This window comes from Oenanthe melanoleuca, chromosome 2, assembly GCF_029582105.1.
Source record: "Oenanthe melanoleuca isolate GR-GAL-2019-014 chromosome 2, OMel1.0, whole genome shotgun sequence".
NCBI lineage: Eukaryota > Metazoa > Chordata > Aves > Passeriformes > Muscicapidae > Oenanthe > Oenanthe melanoleuca.
This window is the reverse complement of record NC_079335.1, coordinates 41974456-41994448: the sequence shown is the minus strand read 5'-3', so window position 1 is coordinate 41994448 and position 19993 is coordinate 41974456. Positions and strand designations below refer to the sequence as shown.

At 43.3% G+C, this 19993-nt stretch overlaps 1 protein-coding gene across 2 annotated transcripts in view; it reads left to right on the top strand.

The window, feature by feature from the left end:
- The first annotated feature begins 583 nt into the window (after positions 1 to 583).
- DTNA (dystrobrevin alpha) overlaps positions 584 to 19993 on the top strand; it is a 220473-nt gene continuing 201063 nt past the window's right edge. The window contains exon 1 of one of the 2 annotated variants that reach the window (XM_056484548.1): positions 584 to 835. The gene's annotated coding sequence lies outside the window, so the exon portion shown is untranslated. The remainder of the gene's footprint in view (positions 836 to 19993) is intronic. The other variant, XM_056484554.1, reaches the window with a different exon arrangement.

Below are 19993 nucleotides of genomic sequence, written 5' to 3'. Positions count from 1 at the left end.
GGGGGCACACGGGACTCCCGCCCGGGGTGCGGTGCCTTCCCCCAGTGCCTGCCCCACGACCCGCTGCTGCGGCACGGAGCGATCGCCCCTCCGCGGGTACGGGCCCGGGGTAGCGCTGGTGGGACGCGCGGGTCCGGCACCGTGAGGAACTGGCACCGTGCGCGTCCCCCTCCTCGCCCGCTCCTGAGGGAGCCGCGGCGTCGCGCCCACCTCCTCCCCTGGCAGGCCCCGCCCTCCCCTGGAAAAGGGGATGACATCATCCCTCTCGCCCCGCTCGCCCCGCCGCTCCCCCGGCCCGCCCGCCGCTCCGGCAGGGATGGGGGGTCCAGCCCGCACCCCCTCGGCGGAGCCGCGCCCTCGGGGGGCCCGCAGGGGGCTCCCGGCCCCGCCGCCCGGCCTCGCCCCTGCCCCACGCCCCACTACGTCATCCCTCCCGCCTCCCCCTCTCCGCCGGTGCTGGCGGGGGAGCGTCTCCCGAGGGGAGCGCCGGGGCCGGGCAGCGGCTTCGCGGCGGCTTCAGCGGGCGCAGGGCGCCGGCGCACCATCGCGGCGCCGGCGCGGTGCGGCGGGCGCGGCTGCGCAGCGCGGCGGGGCGGGCGCGGCGGGCGGGCGGCGGGGCAGCTCCTGCGCTGACACCTGCAGCATGTGCCAGGAGCTGCAGCGGCAGCGGCCGCCTCTGCCTCTGCGCGGCGCGGCCGCCCCGCTCCGGCGCCGTGCGCGGCGGCGGCGGAGCAGGAGCAACTCCCGCTCCTCCCGGCGCGTCCCTCCTCCTGCCTGGCGCCGTGTGCCGGCGGCGGGTGCACGGTGACCTTACGGAGCGTGCATTACCTCACAGGTAAATATCAGCTGATCCGCCCCGGCGGCGGCGGCGGCGGGAGCGCACGGAGCCTTCCCGAGGTAGCGATGCCGAGCGGGGCAGCGGGTGCGAGGTGCCGGGCGGGGGGCGCAGCCGCCTGTTGCCGTGTGCCCGTGCGGGGCGGGGGGCGCCGGGGGCTCCCCGTCGGCACGGTGCTCCGGGGGTGAGGGGCGGCCCGGGGAGGGTGGGCGAGGCGGGGGGGCAGCCCCTCCGTTGTCCCCCGCCCTCCCCAGGCCGCCCCGGCGGGTCGCACGGCGCTCCCGCTGTCCCCGGGCGCCGCCGAGGCGCTCCCGCCGCGCCAGTGTGCACAGGCATGCGGCGCGGCTCTCCCGCTCTCCCACCCGGCCGCTCCGTGCAGCGGGTCCCGGGCTCCCTGGAGGCCACCTGGGCACCCGGTGGGCTGTCCCCGCTCGCCTGCTGCCGCCTCTTGCAGCCGGCTGAGGTAAAAGTGACGAAAGGACGGCGCCCCGCAGCGCAGCAGCGGCTGCCTTTACCTGTGCGTCCGCCGCCTCGCTGGCAAACTTTGGTGCTGGGCGCTGAAAATCTCGGTCCTTGCAGCCAAACTGGCTTGTTCTGCACTCCCATGCTAGAGACTAGCTACCACCCAAAGTGAAATAATGCTGGCGGCCGCTGAAGCGGGTACTTAATCACCGGATCCACTTCCCAGCATGGGTGATGCTTTAGGTAGTACTTCAGTCGTACTTCAGACATGGATGGGGAGCAGTGTCTGGTAACCCTTGATAGTTACTGGTGACCCAGGTGTTAAAAAGAGAGGTTCACCAAGTAATAAGCAGCATCACAAATTTAGTGCTAGTAGGTTTTCAATATATTGTGTTGTGTTTGAAGTTTTGTAACTTGCTGTTCAGTTCTGAACATTGTACCTCTGCTTCTCCCCTTGCTTTCTGGATATAGAAATATTTTAAGAGTGGGGTTAAAAGCACGGGTTCTGGGGTTTAACCATTAGCTATGGAGAATAACTTTTACCTGGATAGCAGGTTGTGTCTCACACCTGTGACTGCCACATGACCAGACTAATAAAATTATGTCAGCTAAAGAGTTGTAAGTGCTAGGTTTTTAAGTCAGCCTGGTTTCTGGTTGCCAGAGGGTAAGTGAGCATGAGATAAGAGCCAATGCCATGTCTATTTTAAGTTCATGTCTTTATATTGCTCCTCAAAAGAGAATGATCCTACTGACACATTTTTGGATTTCACCTTCCTGTTGCAGTCAAGGTCCTGTATTTATTCAAAGGCTGTATTCATTGCAGTGGACAATTTTGTGGTTTTTTGTGGATTTTATTTTTTCTTTTTCATAAGACAGATGTAAAACTCAACTGAATGTCTTAGAATAAATCTTGCTTTCCTATAGAAAAGCACACATATAATACCACCTCCTGGCTTGACCTCTCAGTGGGATATAAATGTAGTCAGAATGAGATGCTATCGTCTTGCAGTGGTGGTAGTAAATTTAAAATTGCATACCTGTGCCCTCTGTGTTCTCAAGGAAGTGGATAGTTTATGCATGTAATGCTCAGTGTGTGTGGCTCCCCAGTGGTATATAATAATTTCCACAAGCAGTTTTCAGTGTATTACTGGTTGTGTGTGCCAGTGCCCAGCATGGCTGAGCTGGACCAACTACCTTAGATTCAGCTCTCTGCAAAGTAGCTCAGGAGCCAATCCTGAGAACAAACCTGTGGCAGAGATCTCTGCATTCTAGAGTAACCCACTTGATTCTGTGACTAAAAAACAGAAAAAAAGCACAAGGTACATTATGGTAAACTGCTGGATACCAATCCCTTAAGGTTTAGAGCAAGGTGAAGGATGAATCCTTTTGTTTTGCTCTTGAAGGTTTATTCCTTTATTAATTATTTCCTTGATTTCTACAGTTGTATGCTGTCACACTGCAGAGTAGACTTTCTCTTACACATTTTACCCAGTATAAATCCATTCAAAATTGCCTGTAAGGGTCAGCACTGATCTAACTTCCATTCCAGGCAAATAATCAGATATAATTGCACTGAAATCAATGAATATATGCAGACATGAAGCTCTGAGAAGAAAATGGACCTCATGGTGTTTTATATTTGTATAGCTGGAAGCCAAAAATAGCTGTCATAAACACAGTGTGTCCTTTTGGGAAGAAACAGTCAATGCCTACCTTAGAGTTGTTCAAAGTTTCTTGTGTTTCAGCAGCCTTGGGTTAGAAAAGTGAAGGCAGCAGTCTTGCAATGAGAACTGTTTCAGAGAAACTTTTTGTTCCTGTGACTAATCTCCTCCTTAATTCCATGTTGTTAATCTTAGCATGCCCATATTGACACTATTAACATTTTGAAAGGACTGCTTTCTCAAACAGAGTTCCTTGAGTATGTTGCCAGGTGTATTAGGGTTAATTCCGATGACTATATTTTAAACTGCTGCTCTTAATATTAATTATATATATCTCTAGTTTTAACAACAAAAATGTAATTGGCATGGAATGTTACATTCCAATTAGTTTTGCAGGGCAAATAGGGATTATAGTTGATGGGTAAGCCTGACATGTACTGCATGACTTGTCATGTTTTTCCTGGAGAGAGGGGAGTCTTGGGTCTGAGTCACCATGGAAGAACATGGAGCCCCGTAGGCATAAAACTGGTGCAGTGGAGTGATGAGTCAGATCTCTTATCTTTAAATTCGGTATTATGTGGTATTCATGCATGGGGTGCATCACATTCATTGTGCACCTAGGCAAGTAACTAACAGGCAGAAAACTCACTTAATCAGACCTCTGACTCGCCTTTTCTTTGCAGAGTTGGTCCTACTTCTGTGGAAATGAAAGGCTAGTTAGGATCATGTAGGAAATCACAGTGTATTAACCCGTGGAGCAAATCAGCTCTGCCAGGCTGTACCCAGTCATTTCTTACATTGTTTCAAGTCCATGTAATATGACCTAACACTTAAATTTTCACTTTTTGTGTTGTAGAGTTGAATTAGCTTTTTCAGACTACTGGAACTGGATAAAGAATAGCAGAGTAAGAGCAGTGTTGCATCTTCATGGACCCTGCTATTAGTTAAGCTAAATGACTTTTCATGAGTATTGCTGTGGAATGTCAGTATTGTTTCTTTTTCCAGAGGAAACTGATGTAACTGCTCAGCTAATGAAAATAATTGAAATTTCTTAGAAGTGGTAGCCTCCGAAATATGTTAAACAGCAAGAGTGAAGATTTGCCCACGCAGCTGTTTTCAGAAACAAAACAAAGCCTTACATCAGAGGTGTCTTCACTTAGACACTTACTGAGAACTTCCTTGAATAGCAGTCATTAATAACGCTATCTTCTCAAGCTAATGGAGCATGAAGGTTCCTTGATTTATAATCATTTGGGCGCAGATGCTTGAAATTCTGTCCACTTACACAAAAAGCATAAGAATGACACTTTTGCTGAAAACTGGGGGGAGGCGGGGGGAAATTATATGTGGAACTATCAGAAGGGCTTGAAGAGTGTAATTCAATGTCTGCCTCTCCAGTGTCATCACAAAAGCTACTAGAGGGACTGTGTTTGGAAAAAATTACATGAGGCTTCTATTTGAAAATCGTCGCAGAAGATTATTGATCTGTGTATTTTTAATCTCCTGTATGTAGCCAGTTACCATATTGTGATTGCTGCAGATGTTAGCACTGGTTTTGGGGTAGGGTGTGTGTGTGTGTGTTCATGGGCTTGCAAAAAAAGCTTCTGTCTTCTCACATTGCCTTAAATTGGAAAACTGTTACAATGAAGACATATGGAAAACCATGCAGGAAAAATGTGCAATTTTAGGTCTAAATTGAACAAATTCCAATTAAAGCGTAAGTACTTCATCTGTTTTTAAGTTAGATGCATCTATTCGTTTGATGTATAGATATCTAGTGTCACTAGTGGAGAAATCAGAGTAGAGATGGTTTAGCAGTCTCAGCAACTGAGATAAAATGCCAAGCCACGTGTGAGAACTTGGAAATTTCAGTGGTCTTTGTGTGCTGGTGTGGAGATGACCAAATCTGAGTCTAATTGCCCTGATGCTGTTCACTTCAGTAGAGCCAGGTTTTTGGCCTGCTGCTTAGGACAGACAGGTCTGGGGCAAAATCCTTGCCTCAGTTATGATGACATAAATCCAATCTTTGTGTATTTTCTCCATCCCACTGAAGAGAGGAGGAGATCACAACTGTTAGGCTTACCTATGGCGTATCCACAGCTGCTGCAGGGACTATAATTGTTTCATGCAGTGCCTTTGCTCTAAAATGTGTGACGTCATCTCCTCTTGGAACCACTGTATTTGTACTGATTATGTGAGAAGTACCACTAACAGTTCATGTGCATATGCCACAGGGACCCAGAGGGAAATCCTGAGCCATACCTTTTATTGTACAGAGGCTGCATTTTTATAGGGATGCTCTCTCTGTATAGGCAGAACAGCCTGTAAAGGGAAATACAGTGATTTCTGTAATTTTTCAAAAGAGATTACAACTTAACAGAATTCCATCCTATAATATACAAAGTACAAAAATAAAGGCTCTTTTCAGTTAAATCTTTCACCAGACTGATGTCAAGAAGCAATGCAATATCTCAAATAATGTGGTCTTTTTTAATCTTCTTAGCTGGAAGAGATGTCAGAAGAGCCATTCAAAATTGAAGTAGACGATACATGTGGAATTTCCTCATGTAGTGGTCTGGATGTCTGCTTATTTTGCTTAAGAAGAAATTCAGACTTCAGAAGCACACTTGATTTTCTTTTCTCTTGGTGCTGACAAGCTCTGCCTTGGCTTAGTTGTCTAAAGGGGTAACAGCAATTAAAATGTCATGTGACAGCAATGTCTATAAACTGTTTTGTGATGTAGGTATCATAATATACGATTTTTCTGACCTGATTAAAATCAACAGGGGAAAGAATTTTTCAGCATTATCTCCAGCTTTTCGAAAGTTCAGCTGGGACTTCTTCCTGACCCCTGAGTCCTCACACAGTGGGTGTGAGTGGAAGCTCATTTAACTGGTAAAACTCCTCCATAGTGAAGTTTGACCATGTTGATCTAAATAAAAGCATGATATAATTTTGCCCTTGGGCCTTCCTGGGGAGCAGAGGAGCTGCTGGTTTAGTGCCAGAATTTCTTGTCATACTCATGGGTGAATAGACCCATTGAACAGTGAGACCACGTTGAACTGTTCATCTTGGCTCATTCAGGGAGACAGAGCTGTGTTTGCATCCCACTTGGCATGAGTGAGGATGGGTGAGCTGATTCCACCCAGGAGGAATAGCCACATCGAGAGGTTCTAAAGCAGGCTTCTAGTGACCAAGTCCACAGGTTCCTGGAGGAAAAGAAAAGTAGAAGATAAAGCAACATTTCCTGGCATGTTGTTGTTGTCATTGAGAGGTTAAAACCCCAGTGCAAACCATGACCCACCTCTGTCTTCATGCAGTGCAAGTGTAAAAGTAAAGGTCAGCTTTAAACAGAAATGTGAGAGGGAGCAGCATGAGCAAGATGATCCTCTTGGAAAGATTTGGGCTGAACTGAAGATCTGATGCATGTAGTTCTGATCTTGACTCATGGTTCCTGGCCAGCTGGAGTTACTCACCACTCTGCACGCAAGGAGCTGCCTTTTGTAGGCTATTTGTCTGTGCCCTTAAGCCTCACCAAACATCCCTGTGTAGTGGCTATTTACATCTATTGAGTTGTCTCACAATTGCCGTGTTGTACTTGACTGGTGCCAAAGTCAAAGTTAAATGATGGCTGGCCTGTGCTCAGCCACAGCAGCATTGCCTGCTATAATCACCTCCACAAAGCAGGGCTGGATCACAGTCTGAAGCACCAGTCAGCTCTCCTCTTTTCTTTCCTCTTTAAAATCTTCTTTGCTTTGGCATGCATGCCAATGGTCGTGCTCCTGTGGTGTGCCACACAAACTTGAGTGGCGCTGGGAGGCTTTCATCCCTGGAGAAAGGAGGGCTCTTGGCTGCCCAGCAGGGTCCATCACTGCCTGACAGTTCTGCTTTAGTGAAATGGACCGACCAACGTCTCGGTGGGCACAGTGCCAGCCTGGCAGATGGGCCTGAATGTGGGCAGCCAGCAGAGCGCACACATGTGTGTGGATGTAGATAATTGTATGTATGGGCATAATAAATAGGCATCTTTGCAGTTTGAAAAAAGTGCCAAAGCCAAAGGCTGAGTACCAAAGCAAGGAGCCTGCAGAGAGAACTTCTTTTGGACAGGGGGGCATGTGAGAGTGCTCAGAGGAAGGATCTGTGCTTTCCCTGTTGCTCTCTGCTTGCAGTTTTGCAGATTATGTAATAAACAAAGGAGGCTATTTAGTCTTTTGAATCTAGGCACTCGTGTAACTACAACTGGGAATGTCGAAAATGACACTTTACTGCAGTGAATTTCCTTACAAACCACTTGGAGCTTGCTACCAGCTCAGATTCCACCAACACGGTTACCAGTACAGCCTGAGATCTGTGGGAATTTGTGCATGCCATACTTTTTGTTTTGAGTTGCATTTTAAAGTGTGAAATACTATCGTGAGCAAGAGTTGTATGGAAATCAGTTATCAGTACAAAACATACCAAACTTTCTGCATGGGTCATAGCTTCCAAAATCTTTGTGTACTTAGCCAGAGTCCCTAGCTAAGCCCCTTCTATGGATGGCAATCAGCTAACGCATGCAGGCCATATATTAGTTGATAGTTAAATATATATAATTCTTTTGAAGACATTAAGATTAGTTGCATCTCTATGGAAAGGACATAGGAAAGCTAGGTGACTTGAACTTTTCTGCACATGAATTTGGTTGCAAAAGCCCATTTCCCTAATATTATAGATGTGATGCTGGAGAATCACCCAACCTTGCTGTCTCAGGGCACACAGGTTTCTTGCTTGAAGGTCCAGCTCTCACTAGGACAGAGCACTTGTGGATTGCAGGATGAATAGCATCACATACCCAGCTGGAAATTGCCATTGGCTTCTTAAAATTCTTGAAGGTCTGTGGATGCTGGGTTTTTTGAGCTGATAAGGCAAACCAAGGATCTGTGATTTTTGGCAAAATCCGTAATGAGCTCTGGATACTCTCAGTATAAAAGTAGAGATTCAGCTTTATCTTTCTAGGATCCTTAAGTTAGATTAGCTGGAATTACTGGGATAAGAAAAATCTTTTCTCAAATCCTGGAAATAAATTACATTTGCCAGATCTAATGTAATCCCTTTATGCTTAACCTGAAGACATGGCAGCTGCTTGTGTGACTCCCAAATCAGGTACTTCGGATTTCTAAGTGCACGCAGTCCACAGAGAAATTTTGCAAGCCAGCACATTAAATGCACTGGGGCAGACCTAGGGAGTGTGTTTTGGCTTAAAGAATGGGACCAGGCTTTTGTTGGGAACTGACCTGCCTGACGAGGTGTCCAAAATGAGTGTGAGGAAAGCAATGTTCTGGAGAGGGGAAATAATGAGGTAATTTCTTAGGGCTTGGATTTTAAAAAGCATTTAAAACTCCTGCAGGTTTCAGAGGCAGGTATTTGCTCCTGTAATGGAAATGATAACACCATTCCTAGTCTGAGTATGATGTCTGACGTGTATGCACACTTTTATTAAGTTCTTATTCTTTTTTTAGACTTCCAGACATTTACCATGTGACTCTGCTAATTTTTTCCCTTCTTAAATATTAACCAGAACAAGCAGTTTAATGATGGTGTGCACTAGTTAATGGGTACTACAGAAATTTAAATCCCCTGTGTTGGAATTCTGCAAGTTTTGACTCATTTAATCCCTCTCTCCTTAGCCTGAATCTACCATTTCTCTTTGTGCAGGCTAGTTGGAATACAGCCTCTAAGTCTCAAGGGGTTTTTATCAGTTTTCTTATCACTTACATTCAGCTGCTTCTGGTGAGACTGTTAGGAAAACACAGGTGTAGTCCTTCAAAGGACTGGGAGAGGACAAAGGGAAAGAAAAACAGGATGCAGGAGGAGGAGGTGGGTTGTTAAAAGGGGAAAGTGGGATGGAGAAAAATAGTGTGTGAAAGGAGAAAAAATATGCAAAATGGAAGGGTAGGAAAAAGAAAAAAAAAGCCTGAAAACAGCAAAAAGAAAAGAGAGAGGGAGAGGAAAGGAGGAAAAAAAACCCCAATCATCTGGTGAGAAGGATGTACTATATTAATTAAAATTAGTACATGCTCCAGTTAGGTTCCTTTTCTCTAAACATGACAGAGCACGACTGATTTTGCAAAGGCTTATTTGGCAAAGAGTCTCATTTGACCTTATAGGACTACTTACAAGAGGAGTTCTCTGGAGAAGACCAGTGTTAAAAGCAGCAGGGTCAGTTTGCTGGGTGTTTCAAGCCCACAGAAAGGACATTGGAAGCTGAACTGCATCACACTGTGCTCTGTATAACCTTCTGCAGAGAAAGGTGACACATACTGTAAATACTGCAATATTAGAGTGACTCTAGAAGTAGTCCCTGCTTCTGTAGACAGATACAGAAGATTTTAAAACAGTCAGTGCATTTCTGAAAAGGCACTGGGCTAATTTTTCCTTCATGACCCCTGTTTATCTAGTCATATCAAGACTGAAATTATTATGGACAACTGCATGGATTTTTTTTTGCACAGAAAAGGTGCACAATAGCTATTGGACAAGGTAGTAACTTAAAATGCAACTACTTAGTGCATTTCTCTGCATTAGCCAGTCATCCTTAAGCGGAAGAATAGGTAGAATATCTTCATGTTTTGGTGAAAGGTATGTTCCATTTGTCCCATTGTAGTGCTCTTCTGTTCCACAGGGAATGCTACCTTTATGATACCATAGGAGCTCCATATTATCCCTGCTTTTTGCATTTACACATAAGTGTTACCTATCTTCATTTTAAAAATGAGCTGGCAGAAAGATAATTATTTCTGCACAATTTGTGTTTTTTTTTTTTCTTTCAACATATGAAAGCACATAGTAGGGCTTATAAAACTCTTGATTTGTTGTAGGCAATCACACTTTTGATGGTGCACTTGACTATCAGAACAAATGACTTCTTTACCATAAGCTTCATTCCAAATAATGAATGTAATGTTAGTGGGCTTAGTGAAGCAGTGGGTTATATTACAGTGACTGCAAAGCATGAAAACCTACTGTGTCTTTCTGTCATAAAAAGGCCCTGCCTATGCTGTAGATCCTGTGAAGAATTTGTAGAGATACTTGAAAGGATAAAACACTGTATAAATTCCTAAAGTTCAAAGAGAAAATACCACTCAGGATAAAAAAAGGGAGCTTAGCCCAGCAGCAGCTTAACCATATATGACAGATCTAGTGCTAAGTCCTGCACCATCAATGCAAATGCTTCTGGAGTTCACCAAGTAGCCAAATGGAAAGACGAGAAGAAATGCTTTGAGGATACTGACCTGGGGAGAGGGGCAGAAATAAAAGGCATGTGCTTCCCAATAAATGACTCTTATTCTCTGGGCAGGGTGTGAACAGGGAAGGTTTAAGACATGCACAGCTGGATTTGTGTTGCATTTCCTGTGAAAACTACTTTTAAAGGCATTAATATGTGTTTGTATTTCTGTGGAAGTATTATGCCATAAATAAAATTGGGAGCCATGAAAGTTGGGCATCCTGTTAGAATAAGATAGGGAAAGGTCACACCAGGCCTAAACAATGTTTTTGAGTGCTGAAGGTTAAAAAAAATCATGAGCTATGCCCTCCTTTGGTTGCCGTATAATGGCATAAACGTTTGCTCAAACCTGATCACATTTAGGCCGTGAGAGTAATCAAAAATGCAGTAAGAAAGCTGGTTTAGAGGTCACTCTACTTCTAGGTACTTCCTTTTGACCTTCAGTGTGCTGGACCCAGCTGTTCCCCTGGCTGCTCCACACAGAAACATCCCCCACATGCTGGATGTGGGATAGTACACTCATGGCCCACGCTGGCCTCCCTCCTTCCCCCTGCAGCTGCTCCTGCCCTCTGCCATCCCAAGGACCCTTTCCTGTCCTGCCAGTGGCACCTGCATTGAAGCTGCTGTCTTAACCACTGCTGCACACTGGCTGTGGATGGCCCATGAACATGCTAATCATCTCAGTAATTAATTGCACTGGCTGCCACACAGAATGACACAAACCCTGGTGGCTTTGGCAGGTTGCTGTCACCAAAGACTGTCGGGACAGCTTGTAGGAGTGTCCGAGGAAAGGAATGACACAACAGCATTTTAGTAGCTGTGCTGGTACCAGCTGCTCTTTCAGACTTTTTACCCAGTGGCCACTGTCACAAGTAGTGAGAACCTATGGAAGGTGAGAAGTGATGTTGTATCTGGAAGACCTTAATGCTAAATAGAACGAAATGGACACACTTCATGCAAAGTGCTGCCCTAGGAAAGAAGGTGTGAGGTTGTAGTCCCTGCTGTGAGATGAGCATACTTGTTACAGGCTATATTGTGGCTTTCTGGCTCTTGCTGGTGACCACATGGGTAGAAATGGTTCATATTGCTTTTATTTTTTCATAGGGAAGGGAAGAAAGATGGTGCTGCATTTCTGTTCTGAAGCTAAAGTATAGGCTATAGGTATTTTTTTTTTCCCAAGGACCTGGGGTTTTTTTAGGAGACTGCAGCAGTGTATTCTAAGCAGTCACAGGAGCTTTAATGACAGCTGTTTTGCTTGAAAGCCTGTATCTGTCAGTGTCTGTAACATGGTTTGATGTAATCCTTTGGATTTCCTCATGTTTAAAAAAGCTGCAGAGTCTTCTTTGCCTACCAAAACACATTTAACAGTTGAAATTTTAGCAGTGAATATTTCTAAAACCTGCCACTTTGCACATAGTGTGTTTGATGATCTTTCTGTTTATATGTTTTTAATACATCTCTCACCTTAATCTGAATATCCAATTAAGGATATGGCGGAAGAAAATAGGGGAGTTTGGAAGAAAAAGAAACATAAATAAAGTAAATAAATAAATAAATAAAGCAGAAGACTTAGTAGTCCCATATGTCTCTGCCATTTGCTGCTCAAAACTAAGGAAAAAGATTTAAAAACAAAATTCTTTCAGAGCAGACCTTATGCCTGTGAGTCAATGTCATCTTGCTGCTCAGGTGTTGAGAAGGTTTGTCCTTGAAACCCAGATTTCCCTCACATACACTGACGTGTGTTTTGGAAGACCTTGAAATTACACAAGGAGAAGGAGAGCTGAAAGCTGCTGCCAGAGCTACAAATGTCACAGTTAGCCCATGAACCTTTCATTCCATGACTCTGGTGCTGCAGATGGGAACTGTGGGGCTGCAGGCAGGTACTCAGCACCTCTGGGCTGGCTGCCCCTTTGGCCAGGTGGGGATGTGCAGGTGTACCACTGAGGATCTGCAGGATGCAGATGTTATCCTTCTTTTGAACATAGGCAGCTAGGGACTGTGCTTACCTCCTTTTTTTTCTTTTTTTTTTTTTTTTTTTTCCCCCAAAATGCTGCACATTTTCTTAGGCTGGAATGCTTGAGAGGGGACAGTATTGACTGGTGGGGTGGGTCCTGTGGCTGCCTCCTCACTCAGAATGCAGAGGAGAGGGGGATATAGCATCTGACCTTAGCCCTCCTGAGTGTGCTGTTTGGAAATCAACCAGGGAACTTGAATTAACTGCTATTTTTCCAGGGGATTCTCTATGGCCTCTGCTTAACAGAGAGAAAAAGTGATGTTGTCCCATTGGTATTATGATTTACACCCCAATTTGTTGAAACCAACATGCCAAGCTACAAAGGAACTTGTTTCATCAGATCTAGTTACCCAGTATTATCAGCATCTAGCTGGATGGCTGTCAAGGGGCTTTGGGAGAGGAGGAAGGGTGTTTGGTTTTTCATGGTGGTATTCTTCCTTTCCTTGCTTTTCTTTGTTTTAACTTCTTTCTGCTGAAATGACAGCAAAGCTTGCATGTTGTAGTTAGCTCTTCACACATCTATTTCCTTTTAAGGAGTGCAAGATACTGGGCCAATCTACATTTTTTCTTGTGGTCTTCAAACACAGTAATCAAGAACAATGTGTTGCTTTATTTGCAAAACCCCAAACCAAAAGGTTATCACTTCCTTGTCTCTGGCAGCCTCATAGCAGTGGAACTTCCTGGACCTCTTGCTGTCTGCTTGGCTGAGTCCAAAGAATCCCTTGTTAACACGGGGTTAAAAATTCATTAAGAATATATTTGCTTTTTATGCTTTACCTCAAATTGTATTGTACTTGTATTTGGAAAGATCACAACAGCAATTGGAACATAATTTAGGAAAAGTTTTTAAATGGTGTTAGAGTGTTTAAATTGAAGCTCCAGCACACACACATACACAGTCCTTGAATTATCAAAACATTTGTTAGTGTTTGTTATGTGAGCAGTGTGGCTGGAAGCTCAGACCTTGAAAAGGCCTTTACTATTTTTTTCACAGCTTATTTTTCAGAGTTTATTCCTATTGTTTCCTTTTATTTTTGTTTTTAAAGAAGCCAGTCCTCCCCTACCTTGCAAGAACTGAGTGTTTGATGTGACTTTGTTTTGGAAAGTGGTAACACCCACTTGCATACTATTTGTGAATCATCAATGTCATTAGATATTAAGGTGTTTAGCTGGATTTTGAAAGGCAAGGTTCTGGTCTGTGTTGTCTGTGCATCTGTATTAACTGTATTCTTAACTGTTGTGTTTTTCTACTTGGCAAGTATTCCTAGCAGCAACTCCCTTAGCAGTTCCTTCTAAAACTTCAGCATTTGTAACTGTACTGTTGCCACTGGGTTTTTTAATATTCTATTTTTAAGTCTCCCTTTTAAAAACAAAATACATGGAACAGTTATCAAGAAATATAGCAAAAAACCTATCCTAGCTCCTAAGCCTTTTAAGCAAAATACAAAGCAGTACAGCTAATTTGTGCCTTCTTATCTAAAAGGAGAGTGTAACATAATCTAGGCAGTAAATCCTTAGCTCCAGAAATTCATACAGCTCCATTAAAGTCACTCTTGAGGGAATGTGCTATGACTGTTCCCTGTGTGTTTCCTGTGAAGTATACAGTGCATACACTGGGGCAGGATCAAACCACAGCTGCACCAGAGGAGGGAAATAGGTGCCTGAATATATAGAAACATGCATGTCTGCAAAGGTGAGGTGGCAGGATTTCTTAGAGTACTGGGGACAGTCAGTGAGGGAGGAGCCAGTGGTAATGCAAACAACAACAAAAATAAAGGTAAGGAGTGAACAACAGGCTTTTTGGAATTACTTGTAGAGTGTCTCACAAAAACACAGCTGCAGAGAGTAAGACAATGTCCTAAGAACATGGATTGCAGTGGTCAGAGTCCCTTTCAAATGGTGTGGAGTCCTTGCCTGCCTTAATCTCAGAGAGACTTGTTGTAGTAGGGGGGGGGGGAATGTTTTGAAATCCAAGAATTATTCTCTTCCTCTCAGTGACCTGACTCAGGATGAACACATTTCCCATTTGTAACTGGAGTATATTAAGTCAGCTCATAAGTCAGCCAGTGTCTCACTGTGGGGCTCTTAAGTTCCAAAGAGGTGGGAGTTCCTCCATTGTTTTATTTACTAGCCATATAAATTTGTCTTCTTCAGTATTTGACTATTGTATTCCCAGATAACACTGGTCACTGCTAAAAGTAATGATTTGGTTTTGTCAGATGTAAGTGTATTTAATAACATTGTCAAATAAAAAATGTTTCTATTTCTGTCAGTACACCTCCTTCACAGCTCTTGCAGCACAAATAGGAAAAAATGGTATCATGAAAACTTTGGGAGCTGATACTAGAGCTGACTTTCTGTGGGAATTTCTGTGTGCAATCCCAGGTGGTGTAGCATGACTGAGATGCCAAGTTAGCCCCTGGGTGCAGAGGGAAGGCTTCAAGGCCGAATGATAAGAAGTTATATCCTTCCATGTTTTGTACACTTATTTCCTCATTTTTTTCCTATCTGTGCACTTCAGATGATCAAAAATAATAGGCAAACATTTTTTCTAGTTTGTTTTTCAAGTGGTCTTGAACTGACAAGACAAGAAATCCTTAGACCAAAGGACAGTATTTTTGAGAAGGTTGCAAATGTCTGAAAGTAGAGATGCAGAATATATTTACCTCAGCCATGATTTTACTGCCATAATAAGATTTTTTTTTTGCTTTGCTGCATACACCAGGACTTTAAGATTATGCTAGCTTATGCTGAGCTAAATCCAGATACGGGATTTGGTTGTAATATGTACAAGGAGAGGTTTGTGTCTGCAAAAAGTCCCTACAATCCCCTTTCCATGAGAGGATATTAGTGGGCTGAAAGGAATCCATTGCACAGTACTTCCATGCAATCCTGGCTGAATTAATTGTGACCTTGCTTTTCACAACTCTGCAAGGCTCCTGAGGAGCCAGGGGGTAACTTCACTGGGCTCCTTCCAGATGGTAGTGTTCTTTCCCTGCAGGTGTTTGGTGTTACTGAAGCTTGTGATGACCAGAAGTATGTGAACATGTCAGTGAGTGATGCTCTCCTCTGCTTTGTCCTTCTCTGAGTGATGCTGTCCATGTGCAGGGACTGCAGGAGAGGCACCTCCTGAGCCTGCACAGCCCACACCAAAGGTCTCCCACCCCATACTCTGCGTGTTCCTGAGCAAATCCTTGTGCTCCCCCTCAGTAGGAGCATCCACAATGGCTGGAGCTTAACTACTATCATTTGGTGATTCATTTGCAGTGCTTGTTTTCTAAAAATTGCATAGGCTGTTCTCAAAAGCAAGGCAAAGAAAAAAGCAGCTGTTATGAAAAGAGAGGAAGAAAAACTCACACATCCAAAACAGAGCTTTAAAGAACCAAACCCACATTGTTAGGGGAGGGGAAAAACCCCAGAATTTGCCATGTCTTATCTCTGAAAAAGATCAGAAATAGATCTTTGAGCTACTATTCATATTTTAGACAATTAACAGCTATACCCATTAGTCTAATAACAAACAGATTTAAAGTCAGTTCTGACTTACATTTCTTACTTTTGTGGGTTTTCACAGAGAATAAACCAGAAGTTTTTTCCTCTTCTGAAAAAGATGTGATTTAATATTCAGTACTAGCGAATTTTAGACATGAGGTACTGATACTGAAATAAACACTGCTTTGTAAGTGGTCTAAGAAGCATCAGAACAGACCAGTCCAACTTCTATTCTATCACTGAATACAAAGAGCAACTTCATTGTGCCTCTCTTTGTTCTAGCACAGCATATATAGAATTTGATTTAAAAAGCAGAAAATTGACATGACTGAAAAATAGAAAGAAAAAGTTAATCTTCAGAGCTGTGGAATGTTTTGCTAAAAGCTTTTGCTTTCTGCGTAAATTGATCAACAAAAAACTGTAGCCAAACCCAGTACTTCTCATTCAGATATTTAAAAATGTTTCATTTAAAAGTTACCAATCAAAAGTTTTTAATGTTGCCAAATTAATTGTTTTCTTTACCTCAGTCTGAACTTATTTTTTTTCCTTCCTGAGCCACTGCAGCACTTCATCCTTTCAGTCTCCTACTGTGTCAGGTTTCCCAGCCTGAAGATACTTTTTTCTTGGCATGTCATCACTATGCAGCTTCTGTGCCCAGTGGGGAGGTTGTATTTTGCTGTCCAAAAGCAGCTCCATAGTCCAGTCTACACGACACCAAAATTAGAAATCCGCTGAGATCCTCCAGCAGCTCTGAGAGACACAGCTTATCCCAAAACAAAAACACTCAGCTTGTTTTGAAAGTGATGCATTTTCTCTGCATGAATTAAACTTGGCTTTTAATGAAGTACTTCATTTGATTTTGCTGATGGAAGATTTCAGTTTTCAGCTCAAGTTGAAGCACTTCCGTGCTAAAATTTCTGCTGTTTGCTTTTGTTCTCCTGACTAAGTCACTTCCAAGACTCTCTTAGTCTTCGTTTGCATGGGTTGTGACTGGGAAATACCCTTGTTGTAAAGGCTTTTCTTCTGAGATGCATTCCCTGTTCTTACAAGCAGGGAGCTGTGGAACCAGTGTTCTTTCTCAAAGTGGAAGAAACATGTCAAGGTCAGATGATAAATTTCCTTGCAGACTAATATGCGGATTTATATTGAAGGTCCTGACCAACTTGAAGCCCAGTGAAACAAAAATTCCTGCCTGTGTGTGTATTTAAGGAATAAGCCACAGATGAGTCATGAATGCAGCATTACTAATGACCCTACCCACACCACAGCTGCTGAACCTTTCTGCAAGGCAGGATGAGCTGCAGACCTCCCCCGGATGCCAAGAACACCTCATCAGTATCTCTGGGTCTGATGGTCTCTGACAGGCTTTCAAAGCTGGCCCCCACCTTCTAGCTGAAGAGACTGTAGAATCCCAGAAAAAAAATCTGTTCCCTACCCCATGGATGATGTGACCCACCCACGTCCTTCCCTTGGCCTCACCTCCTGGGTGATGAAATCTCCCAACCCTCCAGTAATCCTTGTAGCTCTGAATTTACCTGTAAGTCATGAAGCTGCAGCAGAGAATTGCTGAATAAGTGAGTGAATGCATGCAAATACATGTAAACACAAGAGAATGTGGTAATTTGTGCAATCTTAATATTCTGCCTATATGTCTATTAGCATTTTCTTTGATGGACTGGCTTTCCTTTGACATGCTTTTTAAAATTACCTCTGTGAAGGCATTTAATGAAAGTAAGGTAGGAATAGTTCAATGTTGTTTTAGAATAGGCTAAAATCCTTTTGTGGCTCTTCTTGTTAAACAAGCGATTTTTCTTCCAGGGCAACACAAAATGTGAGTTGAAAGTAGGATGAGAGCAATTAAGATCCTAGAAGGGGTTGTGTATAGAGCTAGGATTAAAGAATGTTGAAGAGCAAAATTTCAGCTGAAGAAGAAAAGACTGATAAATATATTGAAAGCTTTTGATGGTTGCAAAATATGTAGAAGGGCAGCTCATTTAATTTCAGATTTTGTTTTAACTGCCAGTTTACTGCAACTGAAGGTTTTGGTTTCATTCTAAAGAACATTTTGGGGAATGGTATTTCTTTTGCTCCCAAATGTGACTGACAAAATAAATTTAAAAGATTTGCCACATGAATGTGATTTCTCTCTGTTTTCATTAAATCCAGATTTAATATATTTTTTCATTTTTTAAAATGAGATGTGTCATTCTTTTTTCTCCTTTCTAATTTGCTTTTCTGGCTGGCTACTGTTGTGTGTTCTTTTGGGAGGTTGCAAGCCCTTTTATTAAAAACAAGCCATTTTCATAAGAATCTTGCTGCTTCCTGGTTTGGAAGCTGTACAGGAGAGCTGCTGCCTTTTAAAGCCCTGTGCTGTCTCACAGTGGTGCCAGGAGAAGAGCCTGCAGTTGGATTGCTCCCACTCTCCCACTGCTAGAAGCTGCTCATCTCCCTGGATGGGAGGTACCTGAAGCTTTCAGAGAGTTGCTTCTCAGGGGTTCTTTAGATGCTTGACCTGAGAGGTGCTTCTTAGAGCTGCTCAATCTGCTGCTGCATACTTGGAAAAGTGAGAGGTTTGAGATGAAACTCAATTGTTTGGATAAAATGGTGCTTTGTTGCCTTGCTGCCATGTAAATGAACAGTTTCTGGGAGAGTTTTATGGTGAACTGGAAGTATGAATTCAAAAACTTTGGGATTCAGGCCCTTGCTGGCTTCTCCACAAGGGAGATGGAGTTCTGCACACCTGTTTCAACACTACCAACCCTCAGAATGCTGGCGCTTTTTTGAGTCAGTACTGTGATTTCAGGGTGATTTGTGTTGATATTCTCCATTTTGTTTTGAAATTTTTTATTTTTTTTTACCAATTTTGAATCAGATCAGGCACCAAACCAGCTCATGTTAAACATTTCAGTAGTGCCATACCATATACCTGTTTGATGTTTAGGGCTTAATAAAGTAATTTTTACCAGTTAGGAGTAGGAGTTTGGACTAGAGTTGCCTATGCATTAGTATCCCTTAGTCTGAATTAATTGATTCTAAAAAGTGCAGGTCAAGTGCACAAATCTACTTTATGAGCAAAGATAATGGATTTTCAGTTGGGGTGCTGGAAATACAAGCCAATTTACATCAGTATATGCTTATTAGTGTTTTTCATACATCTGTTGAAAATTATTGTGTGATTTTATTCCTTTCTCATCTAGCTTGTGTATTTGAAAATGGGAATCATGTTGGTTTTCAAGCAGTGTTGGTTGTTCACTGAGCACCCAAAGTAAAAAAATAATAACTGTATTTTAGAAAATAAGTGAAAAATTACTGCTAGGTCCTCCTTGTGAGTTATGCTGTGAATGGGATGGTTTGTGTTGCAGAGTTATGATGTGTGTTTGAAAATTCTATTTAAGGAAGAGGAGCTGAAAACAGGTTCAGTCAGCTGACGAGCTGGGTCTGCCTTTATCTTTTGCTCCCACAGCAGGAGGAGGTATTCCTGATTAATCATGTTATTCAATATTTCACAAAATATAAATCTGCTGTGACTTCCAGACCTTGCTGAGGATGGATTAGAAGTCAAGGAACAAGAAGAGCTGCTATGCATGGTGGGAGGAGTGTGGAAAAAGTTTAGTGCAAACTTGACCATCTATCATTACCAATCTATCAGTATTCACAAACATCAATTAAAAACTTAACAGATACACAGGTGCCCTAGTAGAGACTTTCAATTGTCAAAGAAGTTTTTTTTTTAATTCCTTTTGGAAATACTTCTAAGAATTGATAGTTCTCATTGTCCTTTCAGCTATAATTAATTATAATAATTAGAGCTCTGGACACAGATATTTGAGAACAGAGTGAATAGGACAAGCACTCTATGGCAGCAGTAACTTTATGCAAAGAGCTGTGCTATCCTGAACAGTGGAGTTTCTTGCTGTAGGCAGTTCAGTGCATGTGTCTATCCTCACTGGCTCAAATCCTGGAATAAACACCTTGGTCTTCTTTTTGGGCAGATAAAGTGGAGCTGAGAAATGCTTTCTGAGACCTTCCAGATGAAAATCTAATACTAAATTGTTTCTGCTGCGCTTCATTAGAGGTGCTTGCGACTGGATTGCTATTGATTGCTTTCTGAATGTGATTCTGCATTTTAAGAAGTTGCAAGAGAAAAATGGCAGTGATAGATGTGTACCTTAATATCCCTCTGTCAGATGTGAAGGAAGCTGCAGTTCATCAATGGCCTGTTAACGGCAGAAAAGCCAATGACAATTCCCAACCTGAAGGCTCTG